General features: G+C 43.5%; 6 non-coding genes across 6 annotated transcripts; all 6 read right to left on the bottom strand.

Annotated features, from left to right (window-relative positions):
* Nucleotides 1–892: 892 nt before the first annotated feature.
* Nucleotides 893–965, bottom strand: trnaf-gaa (transfer RNA phenylalanine (anticodon GAA)). The gene has a single exon. It is a non-coding gene; the product is annotated as a tRNA-Phe (tRNA).
* A 2,815-nt stretch (nt 966–3,780) lies between these two features.
* Nucleotides 3,781–3,853, bottom strand: trnaf-gaa (transfer RNA phenylalanine (anticodon GAA)). Its single transcript has one exon. It is a non-coding gene; the product is annotated as a tRNA-Phe (tRNA).
* Nucleotides 3,854–5,353: 1,500 nt separating this feature from the next.
* trnaf-gaa (transfer RNA phenylalanine (anticodon GAA)) lies at nt 5,354–5,426 on the bottom strand. The gene has a single exon. It is a non-coding gene; the product is annotated as a tRNA-Phe (tRNA).
* Nucleotides 5,427–6,487: 1,061 nt separating this feature from the next.
* On the bottom strand, nt 6,488–6,560 carry trnaf-gaa (transfer RNA phenylalanine (anticodon GAA)). The gene has a single exon. It is a non-coding gene; the product is annotated as a tRNA-Phe (tRNA).
* Nucleotides 6,561–8,941: 2,381 nt separating this feature from the next.
* trnaf-gaa (transfer RNA phenylalanine (anticodon GAA)) lies at nt 8,942–9,014 on the bottom strand. Its single transcript has one exon. It is a non-coding gene; the product is annotated as a tRNA-Phe (tRNA).
* Nucleotides 9,015–10,954: 1,940 nt separating this feature from the next.
* On the bottom strand, nt 10,955–11,027 carry trnaf-gaa (transfer RNA phenylalanine (anticodon GAA)). Its single transcript has one exon. It is a non-coding gene; the product is annotated as a tRNA-Phe (tRNA).
* Nucleotides 11,028–11,894: the final 867 nt, after the last annotated feature.

Genomic DNA, 11,894 nt, shown 5'->3' with positions numbered 1-11,894 from the left:
AGAGCACAATTGTTGAGATGCACTGAGCCTCTCTTCAAGTGCTGGAGCGCAAACTAACAAGTCCACCAACAGCATAGCCTGACAAGACTGGACACTCTTGGTTAGTCCTTGTGGCAATTCCAAACAGCCGGGGATTTTAATCAATTGGTATTGTGTTTGCTTAGCATGCAATAGGTATTATTGGGATCGATGCCCGCATTTCCCAAAAACACATTTTTTTGTGGATCCAAGAAAGCTCCAGTTCACACTTCATGCAGCCTTGTCTTACGACAACCTACTGTCATGTAAAACAATGACAAGAAACTGTCATGTAACAATGACAAGAAACTCTCATGTAAAACACTGATGCCACAATGTCAGATGAAAAAGAAGACATTACTTACTTTCAGAGAGCAGCGTATCACACACTCTAACCAACGGAGCTAACCGGCCGCTGGCTACAGAGCACAATTGTTGAGATGCACTGAGCCTCTCTGCAAGTGCTGGAGCGCAAACTAACAAGTCCACCAACAGCATAGCCTGACAAGACTGGACACTCTTGTTTGCTCCTTGTGGCAATTCCAAACAGCCGGGGAATTTAATCAATTGGTATTGTGTTTGCTTAGCATGCAATAGGTATTATTGGGATCGATGCACGCATTCCCCAAAAACACATTTTTTTGTGAATCCAAGAAAGCTCCAGTTCACACTTCATGCAGCCTTGTCTTACGACAACCTACTGTCATGTAACAATGGCAAGCAACTATCCTGTCACACTGATGTCAAAATGTCAGATGAAAAAGCAAGACATTACTTACTTTCAGAGAAGCAGCTTGGCACACCATTGTGGCCCACAAACAAAGCTGTGGATAGTTTCCTTGAAGGCAGAGCATATAGAAAGAACAAATACAAATGCCGAAAACCGGGATCGAAACAGGGACCTTTAGATCTTCAGTCTAACGCTCTCCCAACTGAGCTATTTCGGCAATTCACTTAACTTAATTATGTGGCACAATTGACAATTTACATGCATGTGACACAATTTTGACAATCAAAGTGTACATATTAGCCAGTATGGGGATCGAAGCCATGAGCTTGGCGTTATTAGCACACCACACTCTAACCAAATGAGCTAACAGGCCACTAGCTATACTGGGCGCAATTGTTGAGATGCACTGAGCCTCTCTGCAAGTGCTGGTGCGCAAACTAACAAGTCCACCAACAGCATAGCCTGACAAGACTGGACACTCTTGGTTAGTCCTTGTGGCAATTCCAAACAGCCGGGGATTTTAATCAATTGGTATTGTGTTTGCTTAGCATGCAATAGGTATTATTGGGATCGATGCCCGCATTCCCCAAAAACACATTTTTTTGTGGATCCAAGAAAGCTCCAGTTCACACTTCATGCAGCCTTGTCTTACGACAACCTACTGTCATGTAAAAACAATGACAAGAAACTGTCATGTAACAATGACAAGAAACTCTCATGTAAAACACTGATGCCACAATGTCAGATGAAAAAGAAGACATTACTTACTTTCAGAGAACAGCGTATCACACACTCTAACCAACTGAGCTAACCGTCCGCTGGCTACAGAGCACAATTGTTGAGATGCACTGAGCCTCTCTGCAAGTGCTGGAGCGTAAACTAACAAGTCCACCAACAGCATAGCCTGACAAGACTGGACACTCTTGTTTGCTCCTTTGTGGCAATTCCAAACAGCCGGGGATTTTAATCAATTGGTATTGTGTTTGCTTAGCATGCAATAGGTATTATTGGGATCGATGCCCGCATTCCCCAAAAACACATTTTTTTGTGGATCCAAGAAAGCTCCAGTTCACACTTCATTGCAGCCTTGTCTTACGACAACCTAAAACATTGACAAGAAACTGTCATGTAACAGTGACAAGAAACTCTCATGTAAACACTGATGCCACAATGTCAGATGAAAAAGAAGACATTACTTATTTACAGAGAGCAGCGTATCACACACTCTAACCAACGGAGCTAACCGGCCGCTGGCTACAGAGCACAATTGTTGAGATGCACTGAGCCTCTCTGCAAGTGCTGGAGCGCAAACTAACAAGTCCACCAACAGCATAGCCTGACAAGACTGGACACTCTTGTTTGCTCCTTGTGGCAATTCCAAACAGCCGGGGAATTTAATCAATTGGTATTGTGTTTGCTTAGCATGCAATAGGTATTATTGGGATCGATGCCCGCATTCCCCAAAAACATATTTTTTTGTGGATCCAAGAAAGCTCCAGTTCACACTTCATGCAGCCTTGTCTTACGACAACCTACTGTCATGTAAAACATTGACAAGAAACTGTCATGTAACAGTGACAAGAAACTCTCATGTAAACACTGATGCCACAATGTCAGATGAAAAAGAAGACATTACTTATTTACAGAGAGCAGCGTATCACACACTCTAACCAACGGAGCTAACTGGCCGCTGGCTACAGAGCACAATTGTTGAGATGCACTGAGCCTCTCTGCCAGTGCTGGAGCGCAAACTAACAAGTCCACCAACAGCATAGCCTGACAAGACTGGACACTCTTGTTTGCTCCTTGTGGCAATTCCAAACAGCCGGGGAATTTAATCAATTGGTATTGTGTTTGCTTAGCATGCAATAGGTATTATTGGGATCGATGCCCGCATTCCCCAAAAACACATTTTTTTGTGGATCCAAGAAAGCTCCAGTTCACACTTCATTGCAGCCTTGTCTTACGACAACCTACTGTCATGTAAAACATTGACAAGAAACTGTCATGTAAACAATGACAAGAAACTCTCATGTAAACACTGATGCCACAATGTCAGATAAAAAAGAAGACATTACTTACTTTCAGAGAGCAGCGTATCACACACTCTAACCAACGGAGCTAACCGGCCGCTGGCTACAGAGCACAATTGTTGAGATGCACTGAGCCTCTCTGCAAGTGCTGGAGCGCAATCTAACAAGTCCACCAACAGCATAGCCTGACAAGACTGGACACTCTTGTTTGCTCCTTGTGGCAATTCCAAGCAGCCGGGGAATTTAATCAATTGGTATTGTGTTTGCTTAGCATGCAATAGGTATTATTGGGATCGATGCCCGCATTCCCCAAAAACACATTTTTTTGTGGATCCAAGAAAGCTCCAGTTCACACTTCATGCAGCCTTGTCTTATGACAACCTACTGTCATGTAAAACATTGACAAGAAACTGTCATGTAACAGTGACAAGAAACTCTCATGTAAACACTGATGCCACAATGTCAGATGAAAAAGAAGACATTACTTATTTACAGAGAGCAGCGTATCACACACTCTAACCAACGGAGCTAACCGGCCGCTGGCTACAGAGCACAATTGTTGAGATGCACTGAGCCTCTCTGCAAGTGCTGGAGCGCAAACTAACAAGTCCACCAACAGCATAGCCTGACAAGACTGGACACTCTTGTTTGCTCCTTGTGGCAATTCCAAACAGCCGGGGAATTTAATCAATTGGTATTGTGTTTGCTTAGCATGCAATAGGTATTATTGGGATCGATGCCCGCATTCCCCAAAAACACATTTTTTTGTGGATCCAAGAAAGCTCCAGTTCACACTTCATGCAGCCTTGTCTTAACGACAACCTACTGTCATGTAACAATGGGAAGCAACTATCCTGTCACACTGATGTCAAAATGTCAGATGAAAAAGCAAGACATTACTTACTTTCAGAGAAGCAGCGTGGCACACCATTGAGGCCCACAAACAAAGCTGTGGATAGTTTCCTTGAAGCCAGAGCATATAGAAAGAACAAATACAAATGCAGAAAACCGGGATCGAACCAGGGACCTTTAGATCTTCAGTCTAACGCTCTCCCAACTGAGCTATTTTTGCAATTCACTTAACTTCATTATGTGGCACAATTGACAATTTACATGCATGTGACACAATTTTGACAATCAAAGTGTACATATAGCCAGTATGGGGATCGAAGCAATGAGCTTGGCCTTATTAGCACACCACACTCTAAACAAATGAGCTAACAGGCCACTAGCTATACTGGGCGCAATTGTTGAGATGCACTGAGCCTCTCTGCAAGTGCTGGTGCGCAATCTAACAAGTCCACCAACAGCATAGCCTGACAAGACTGGACACTCTTGTTTGCTCCTTGTGGCAATTCCAAACAGCCGGGGAATTTAATCAATTGGTATTGTGTTTGCTTAGCATGCAATAGGTATTATTGGGATCGATGCCCGCATTCCCCAAAAACACATTTTTTTGTGGATCCAAGAAAGCTCCAGTTCACACTTCATTGCAGCCTTGTCTTACGACAACCTACTGTCATGTAAAACATTGACAAGAAACTGTCATGTAACAATGACAAGAAACTCTCATGTAAACACTGATGCCACAATGTCAGATGAAAAAGAAGACATTACTTATTTACAGAGAGCAGCGTATCACACACTCTAACCAACGGAGCTAACCGGCCACTGGCTACAGAGCACAATTGTTGAGATGCACTGAGCCTCTCTGCAAGTGCTGGAGCGCAAACTAACAAGTCCACCAACAGCATAGCCTGACAAGACTGGACACTCTTGTTTGCTCCTTGTGGCAATTCCAAACAGCCGGGGAATTTAATCAATTGGTATTGTGTTTGCTTAGCATGCAATAGGTATTATTGGGATCGATGCCCGCATTCCCCAAAAACACATTTTTTTGTGGATCCAAGAAAGCTCCAGTTCACACTTCATTGCAGCCTTGTCTTACGACAACCTACTGTCATGTAAAACATTGACAAGAAACTGTCATGTAAACAATGACAAGAAACTCTCATGTAAACACTGATGCCACAATGTCAGATAAAAAGAAGACATTACTTACTTTCAGAGAGCAGCGTATCACACACTCTAACCAACGGAGCTAACCGGCCGCTGGCTACAGAGCACAATTGTTGAGATGCACTGAGCCTCTCTGCAAGTGCTGGAGCGCAAACTAACAAGTCCACCAACAGCATAGCCTGACAAGACTGGACACTCTTGTTTGCTCCTTGTGGCAATTCCAAACAGCCGGGGAATTTAATCAATTGGTATTGTGTTTGCTTAGCATGCAATAGGTATTATTGGGATCGATGCCCGCATTCCCCAAAAACACATTTTTTTGTGGATCCAAGAAAGCTCCAGTTCACACTTCATGCAGCCTTGTCTTAACGACAACCTACTGTCATGTAACAATGGGAAGCAACTATCCTGTCACACTGATGTCAAAATGTCCGATGAAAAAGCAAGACATTACTTACTTTCAGAGAAGCAGCGTGGCACACCATTGAGGCCCACAAACATAGCTGTGGATAGTTTCCTTGAAGCCAGAGCATATAGAAAGAACAAATACAAATACCGAAAACCGGGATCGAACCAGGGACCTTTAGATCTTCAGTCTAACGCTCTCCCAACTGAGCTATTTCGGCAATTCACTTAACTTCATTATGTGGCACAATTGACAATTTACATGCATGTGACAATATTTTGACAATCAAAGTGTACATATTAGCCAGTATGGGGATCGAAGCCATGAGCTTGGCGTTATTAGCACACCACACTCTAAACAAATGAGCTAACAGGCCACTAGCTATACTGGGCGCAATCGTTGAGATGCACTGAGCCTCTCTGCAAGTGCTGGTGTGCAATCTAACAAGTCCACCAACAGCATAGCCTGACAAGACTGGACACTCTTGTTTGCTCCTTGTGGCAATTCCAAGCAGCCGGGGAATTTAATCAATTGGTATTGTGTTTGCTCAGCATGCAATAGGTATTATTGGGATCGATGCCCGCATTCCCCAAAAACACATTTTTTTGTGGATCCAAGAAAGCTCCAGTTCACACTTCATTTGCAGCCTTGTCTTACGACAACCTACTGTCATGTAAAACATTGACAAGAAACTGTCATGTAACAATGACAAGAAACTCTCATGTAAACACTGATGCCACAATGTCAGATAAAAAAGAAGACATTACTTACTTTCAGAGAGCAGCGTATCACACACTCTAACCAACGGAGCTAACCGGCCGCTGGCTACAGAGCACAATTGTTGAGATGCACTGAGCCTCTCTGCAAGTGCTGGAGCGCAAACTAACAAGTCCACCAACAGCATAGCCTGACAAGACTGGACACTCTTGTTTGCTCCTTGTGGCAATTCCAAACAGCCGGGGAATTTAATCAATTGGTATTGTGTTTGCTTAGCATGCAATAGGTATTATTGGGATCGATGCCCGCATTCCCCAAAAACACATTTTTTTGTGGATCCAAGAAAGCTCCAGTTCACACTTCATGCAGCCTTGTCTTAACGACAACCTACTGTCATGTAACAATGGGAAGCAACTATCCTGTCACACTGATGTCAAAATGTCAGATGAAAAAGCAAGACATTACTTACTTTCAGAGAAGCAGCGTGGCACACCATTGAGGCCCACAAACAAAGCTGTGGATAGTTTCCTTGAAGCCAGAGCATATAGAAAGAACAAATACAAATGCCGAAAACAGGGATCGAACCAGGGACCTTTAGATCTTCAGTCTAACGCTCTCCCAACTGAGCTATTTCGGCAATTCACTTAACTTCATTATGTGGCACAATTGACAATTTACATGCATGTGACACAATTTTGACAATCAAAGTGTACATATAGCCAGTATGGGGATCGAAGCAATGAGCTTGGCCTTATTAGCACACCACACTCTAAACAAATGAGCTAACAGGCCACTAGCTATACTGGGCGCAATTGTTGAGATGCACTGAGCCTCTCTGCAAGTGCTGGTGCGCAATCTAACAAGTCCACCAACAGCATAGCCTGACAAGACTGGACACTCTTGTTTGCTCCTTGTGGCAATTCCAAACAGCCGGGGAATTTAATCAATTGGTATTGTGTTTGCTTAGCATGCAATAGGTATTATTGGGATCGATGCCCGCATTCCCCAAAAACACATTTTTTTGTGGATCCAAGAAAGCTCCAGTTCACACTTCATGCAGCCTTGTCTTACGATAACCTACTGTCATGTAAAACATTGACAAGAAACTGTCATGTAACAGTGACAAGAAACTCTCATGTAAACACTGATGCCACAATGTCAGATGAAAAAGAAGACATTACTTACTTTCAGAGAGCAGCGTATCACACACTCTAACCAACGGAGCTAACCGGCCGCTGGCTACAGAGCACAATTGTTGAGATGCACTGAGCCTCTCTGCAAGTGCTGGAGCGCAAACTAACAAGTCCACCAACAGCATAGCCTGACAAGACTGGACACTCTTGTTTGCTCCTTGTGGCAATTCCAAGCAGCCGGGGAATTTAATCAATTGGTATTGTGTTTGCTTAGCATGCAATAGGTATTATTGGGATCGATGCCCGCATTCCCCAAAAACACATTTTTTTGTGGATCCAAGAAAGCTCCAGTTCACACTTCATTGCAGCCTTGTCTTACGACAACCTACTGTCATGTAAAACATTGACAAGAAACTGTCATGTAACAGTGACAAGAAACTCTCATGTAAACACTGATGCCACAATGTCAGATAAAAAAGAAGACATTACTTACTTTCAGAGAGCAGCGTATCACACACTCTAACCAACGGAGCTAACCGGCCGCTGGCTACAGAGCACAATTGTTGAGATGCACTGAGCCTCTCTGCAAGTGCTGGAGCGCAAACTAACAAGTCCACCAACAGCATAGCCTGACAAGACTGGACACTCTTGTTTGCTCCTTGTGGCAATTCCAAGCAGCCGGGGAATTTAATCAATTGGTATTGTGTTTGCTTAGCATGCAATAGGTATTATTGGGATCGATGCCCGCATTCCCCAAAAACACATTTTTTTGTGGATCCAAGAAAGCTCCAGTTCACACTTCATTGCAGCCTTGTCTTACGACAACCTACTGTCATGTAAAACATTGACAAGAAACTGTCATGTAACAGTGACAAGAAACTCTCATGTAAACACTGATGCCACAATGTCAGATAAAAAAGAAGACATTACTTACTTTCAGAGAGCAGCGTATCACACACTCTAACCAACGGAGCTAACCGGCCGCTGGCTACAGAGCACAATTGTTGAGATGCACTGAGCCTCTCTGCAAGTGCTGGAGCGCAAACTAACAAGTCCACCAACAGCATAGCCTGACAAGACTGGACACTCTTGTTTGCTCCTTGTGGCAATTCCAAACAGCCGGGGAATTTAATCAATTGGTATTGTGTTTGCTTAGCATGCAATAGGTATTATTGGGATCGATGCCCGCATTCCCCAAAAACACATTTTTTTGTGGATCCAAGAAAGCTCCAGTTCACACTTCATTGCAGCCTTGTCTTACGACAACCTACTGTCATGTAAAACATTGACAAGAAACTGTCATGTAACAATGACAAGAAACTCTCATGTAAACACTGATGCCACAATGTCAGATAAAAAAGAAGACATTACTTACTTTCAGAGAGCAGCGTATCACACACTCTAACCAACGGAGCTAACCGGCCGCTGGCTACAGAGCACAATTGTTGAGATGCACTGAGCCTCTCTGCAAGTGCTGGAGCGCAAACTAACAAGTCCACCAACAGCATAGCCTGACAAGACTGGACACTCTTGTTTGCTCCTTGTGGCAATTCCAAACAGCCGGGGAATTTAATCAATTGGTATTGTGTTTGCTTAGCATGCAATAGGTATTATTGGGATCGATGCCCGCATTCCCCAAAAACACATTTTTTTGTGGATCCAAGAAAGCTCCAGTTCACACTTCATGCAGCCTTGTCTTAACGACAACCTACTGTCATGTAACAATGGGAAGCAACTATCCTGTCACACTGATGTCAAAATGTCAGATGAAAAAGCAAGACATTACTTACTTTCAGAGAAGCAGCGTGGCACACCATTGAGGCCCACAAACAAAGCTGTGGATAGTTTCCTTGAAGCCAGAGCATATAGAAAGAACAAATACAAATGCCGAAAACCGGGATCGAACCAGGGACCTTTAGATCTTCAGTCTAACGCTCTCCCAACTGAGCTATTTCGGCAATTCACTTAACTTCATTATGTGGCACAATTGACAATTTACATGCATGTGACACAATTTTGACAATCAAAGTGTACATATAGCCAGTATGGGGATCGAAGCAATGAGCTTGGCGTTATTAGCACACCACACTCTAAACAAATGAGCTAACAGGCCACTAGCTATACTGGGCGCAATTGTTGAGATGCACTGAGCCTCTCTGCAAGTGCTGGTGCGCAATCTAACAAGTCCACCAACAGCATAGCCTGACAAGACTGGACACTCTTGTTTGCTCCTTGTGGCAATTCCAAACAGCCGGGGAATTTAATCAATTGGTATTGTGTTTGCTTAGCATGCAATAGGTATTATTGGGATCGATGCCCGCATTCCCCAAAAACATATTTTTTTGTGGATCCAAGAAAGCTCCAGTTCACACTTCATGCAGCCTTGTCTTACGACAACCTACTGTCATGTAAAACATTGACAAGAAACTGTCATGTAACAGTGACAAGAAACTCTCATGTAAACACTGATGCCACAATGTCAGATGAAAAAGAAGACATTACTTATTTACAGAGAGCAGCGTATCACACACTCTAACCAACGGAGCTAACCGGCCGCTGGCTACAGAGCACAATTGTTGAGATGCACTGAGCCTCTCTGCAAGTGCTGGAGCGCAAACTAACAAGTCCACCAACAGCATAGCCTGACAAGACTGGACACTCTTGTTTGCTCCTTGTGGCAATTCCAAACAGCCGGGGAATTTAATCAATTGGTATTGTGTTTGCTTAGCATGCAATAGGTATTATTGGGATCGATGCCCGCATTCCCCAAAAACACATTTTTTTGTGGATCCAAGAAAGCTCCAGTTCACACTTCATGCAGCCTTGTCTTACGACAACCTACTGTCATGTAAAACATTGACAAGAAACTGTCATGTAACAGTGACAAGAAACTCTCATGTAAACACTGATGCCACAATGTCAGATGAAAAAGAAGACATTACTTATTTACAGAGAGCAGCGTATCACACACTCTAACCAACGGAGCTAACCGGCCACTGGCTACAGAGCACAATTGTTGAGATGCACTGAGCCTCTCTGCAAGTGCTGGAGCGCAAACTAACAAGTCCACCAACAGCATAGCCTGACAAGACTGGACACTCTTGTTTGCTCCTTGTGGCAATTCCAAACAGCCGGGGAATTTAATCAATTGGTATTGTGTTTGCTTAGCATGCAATAGGTATTATTGGGATCGATGCCCGCATTCCCCAAAAACACATTTTTTTGTGGATCCAAGAAAGCTCCAGTTCACACTTCATTGCAGCCTTGTCTTACGACAACCTACTGTCATGTAAAACATTGACAAGAAACTGTCATGTAAACAATGACAAGAAACTCTCATGTAAACACTGATGCCACAATGTCAGATAAAAAAGAAGACATTACTTACTTTCAGAGAGCAGCGTATCACACACTCTAACCAACGGAGCTAACCGGCCGCTGGCTACAGAGCACAATTGTTGAGATGCACTGAGCCTCTCTGCAAGTGCTGGAGCGCAAACTAACAAGTCCACCAACAGCATAGCCTGACAAGACTGGACACTCTTGTTTGCTCCTTGTGGCAATTCCAAACAGCCGGGGAATTTAATCAATTGGTATTGTGTTTGCTTAGCATGCAATAGGTATTATTGGGATCGATGCCCGCATTCCCCAAAAACACATTTTTTTGTGGATCCAAGAAAGCTCCAGTTCACACTTCATGCAGCCTTGTCTTAACGACAACCTACTGTCATGTAACAATGGGAAGCAACTATCCTGTCACACTGATGTCAAAATGTCAGATGAAAAAGCAAGACATTACTTACTTTCAGAGAAGCAGCGTGGCACACCATTGAGGCCCACAAACAAAGCTGTGGATAGTTTCCTTGAAGCCAGAGCATATAGAAAGAACAAATACAAATGCCGAAAACCGGGATCGAACCAGGGACCTTTAGATCTTCAGTCTAACGCTCTCCCAACTGAGCTATTTCGGCAATTCACTTAACTTCATTATGTGGCACAATTGACAATTTACATGCATGTGACACAATTTTGACAATCAAAGTGTACATATAGCCAGTATGGGGATCGAAGCAATGAGCTTGGCGTTATTAGCACACCACACTCTAAACAAATGAGCTAACAGGCCACTAGCTATACTGGGCGCAATTGTTGAGATGCACTGAGCCTCTCTGCAAGTGCTGGTGCGCAATCTAACAAGTCCACCAACAGCATAGCCTGACAAGACTGGACACTCTTGTTTGCTCCTTGTGGCAATTCCAAACAGCCGGGGAATTTAATCAATTGGTATTGTGTTTGCTTAGCATGCAATAGGTATTATTGGGATCGATGCCCGCATTCCCCAAAAACACATTTTTTTGTGGATCCAAGAAAGCTCCAGTTCACACTTCATGCAGCCTTGTCTTACGACAACCTACTGTCATGTAAAACATTGACAAGAAACTGTCATGTAACAGTGACAAGAAACTCTCATGTAAACACTGATGCCACAATGTCAGATGAAAAAGAAGACATTACTTATTTACAGAGAGCAGCGTATCACACACTCTAACCAACGGAGCTAACCGGCCGCTGGCTACAGAGCACAATTGTTGAGATGCACTGAGCCTCTCTGCAAGTGCTGGAGCGCAAACTAACAAGTCCACCAACAGCATAGCCTGACAAGACTGGACACTCTTGTTTGCTCCTTGTGGCAATTCCAAACAGCCGGGGAATTTAATCAATTGGTATTGTGTTTGCTTAGCATGCAATAGGTATTATTGGGATCGATGCCCGCATTCCCCAAAAACACATTTTTTTGTGGATCCAAGAAAGCTCCAGTTCACACTTCATGCAGCCTT

Source organism: Oncorhynchus masou, chromosome 30, assembly GCF_036934945.1.
Source record: "Oncorhynchus masou masou isolate Uvic2021 chromosome 30, UVic_Omas_1.1, whole genome shotgun sequence".
Lineage (NCBI taxonomy): Eukaryota > Metazoa > Chordata > Actinopteri > Salmoniformes > Salmonidae > Oncorhynchus > Oncorhynchus masou.
The sequence above is the reverse complement of the archived record's forward strand: the minus strand, read 5'-3'. Positions and strand labels throughout refer to the sequence as shown.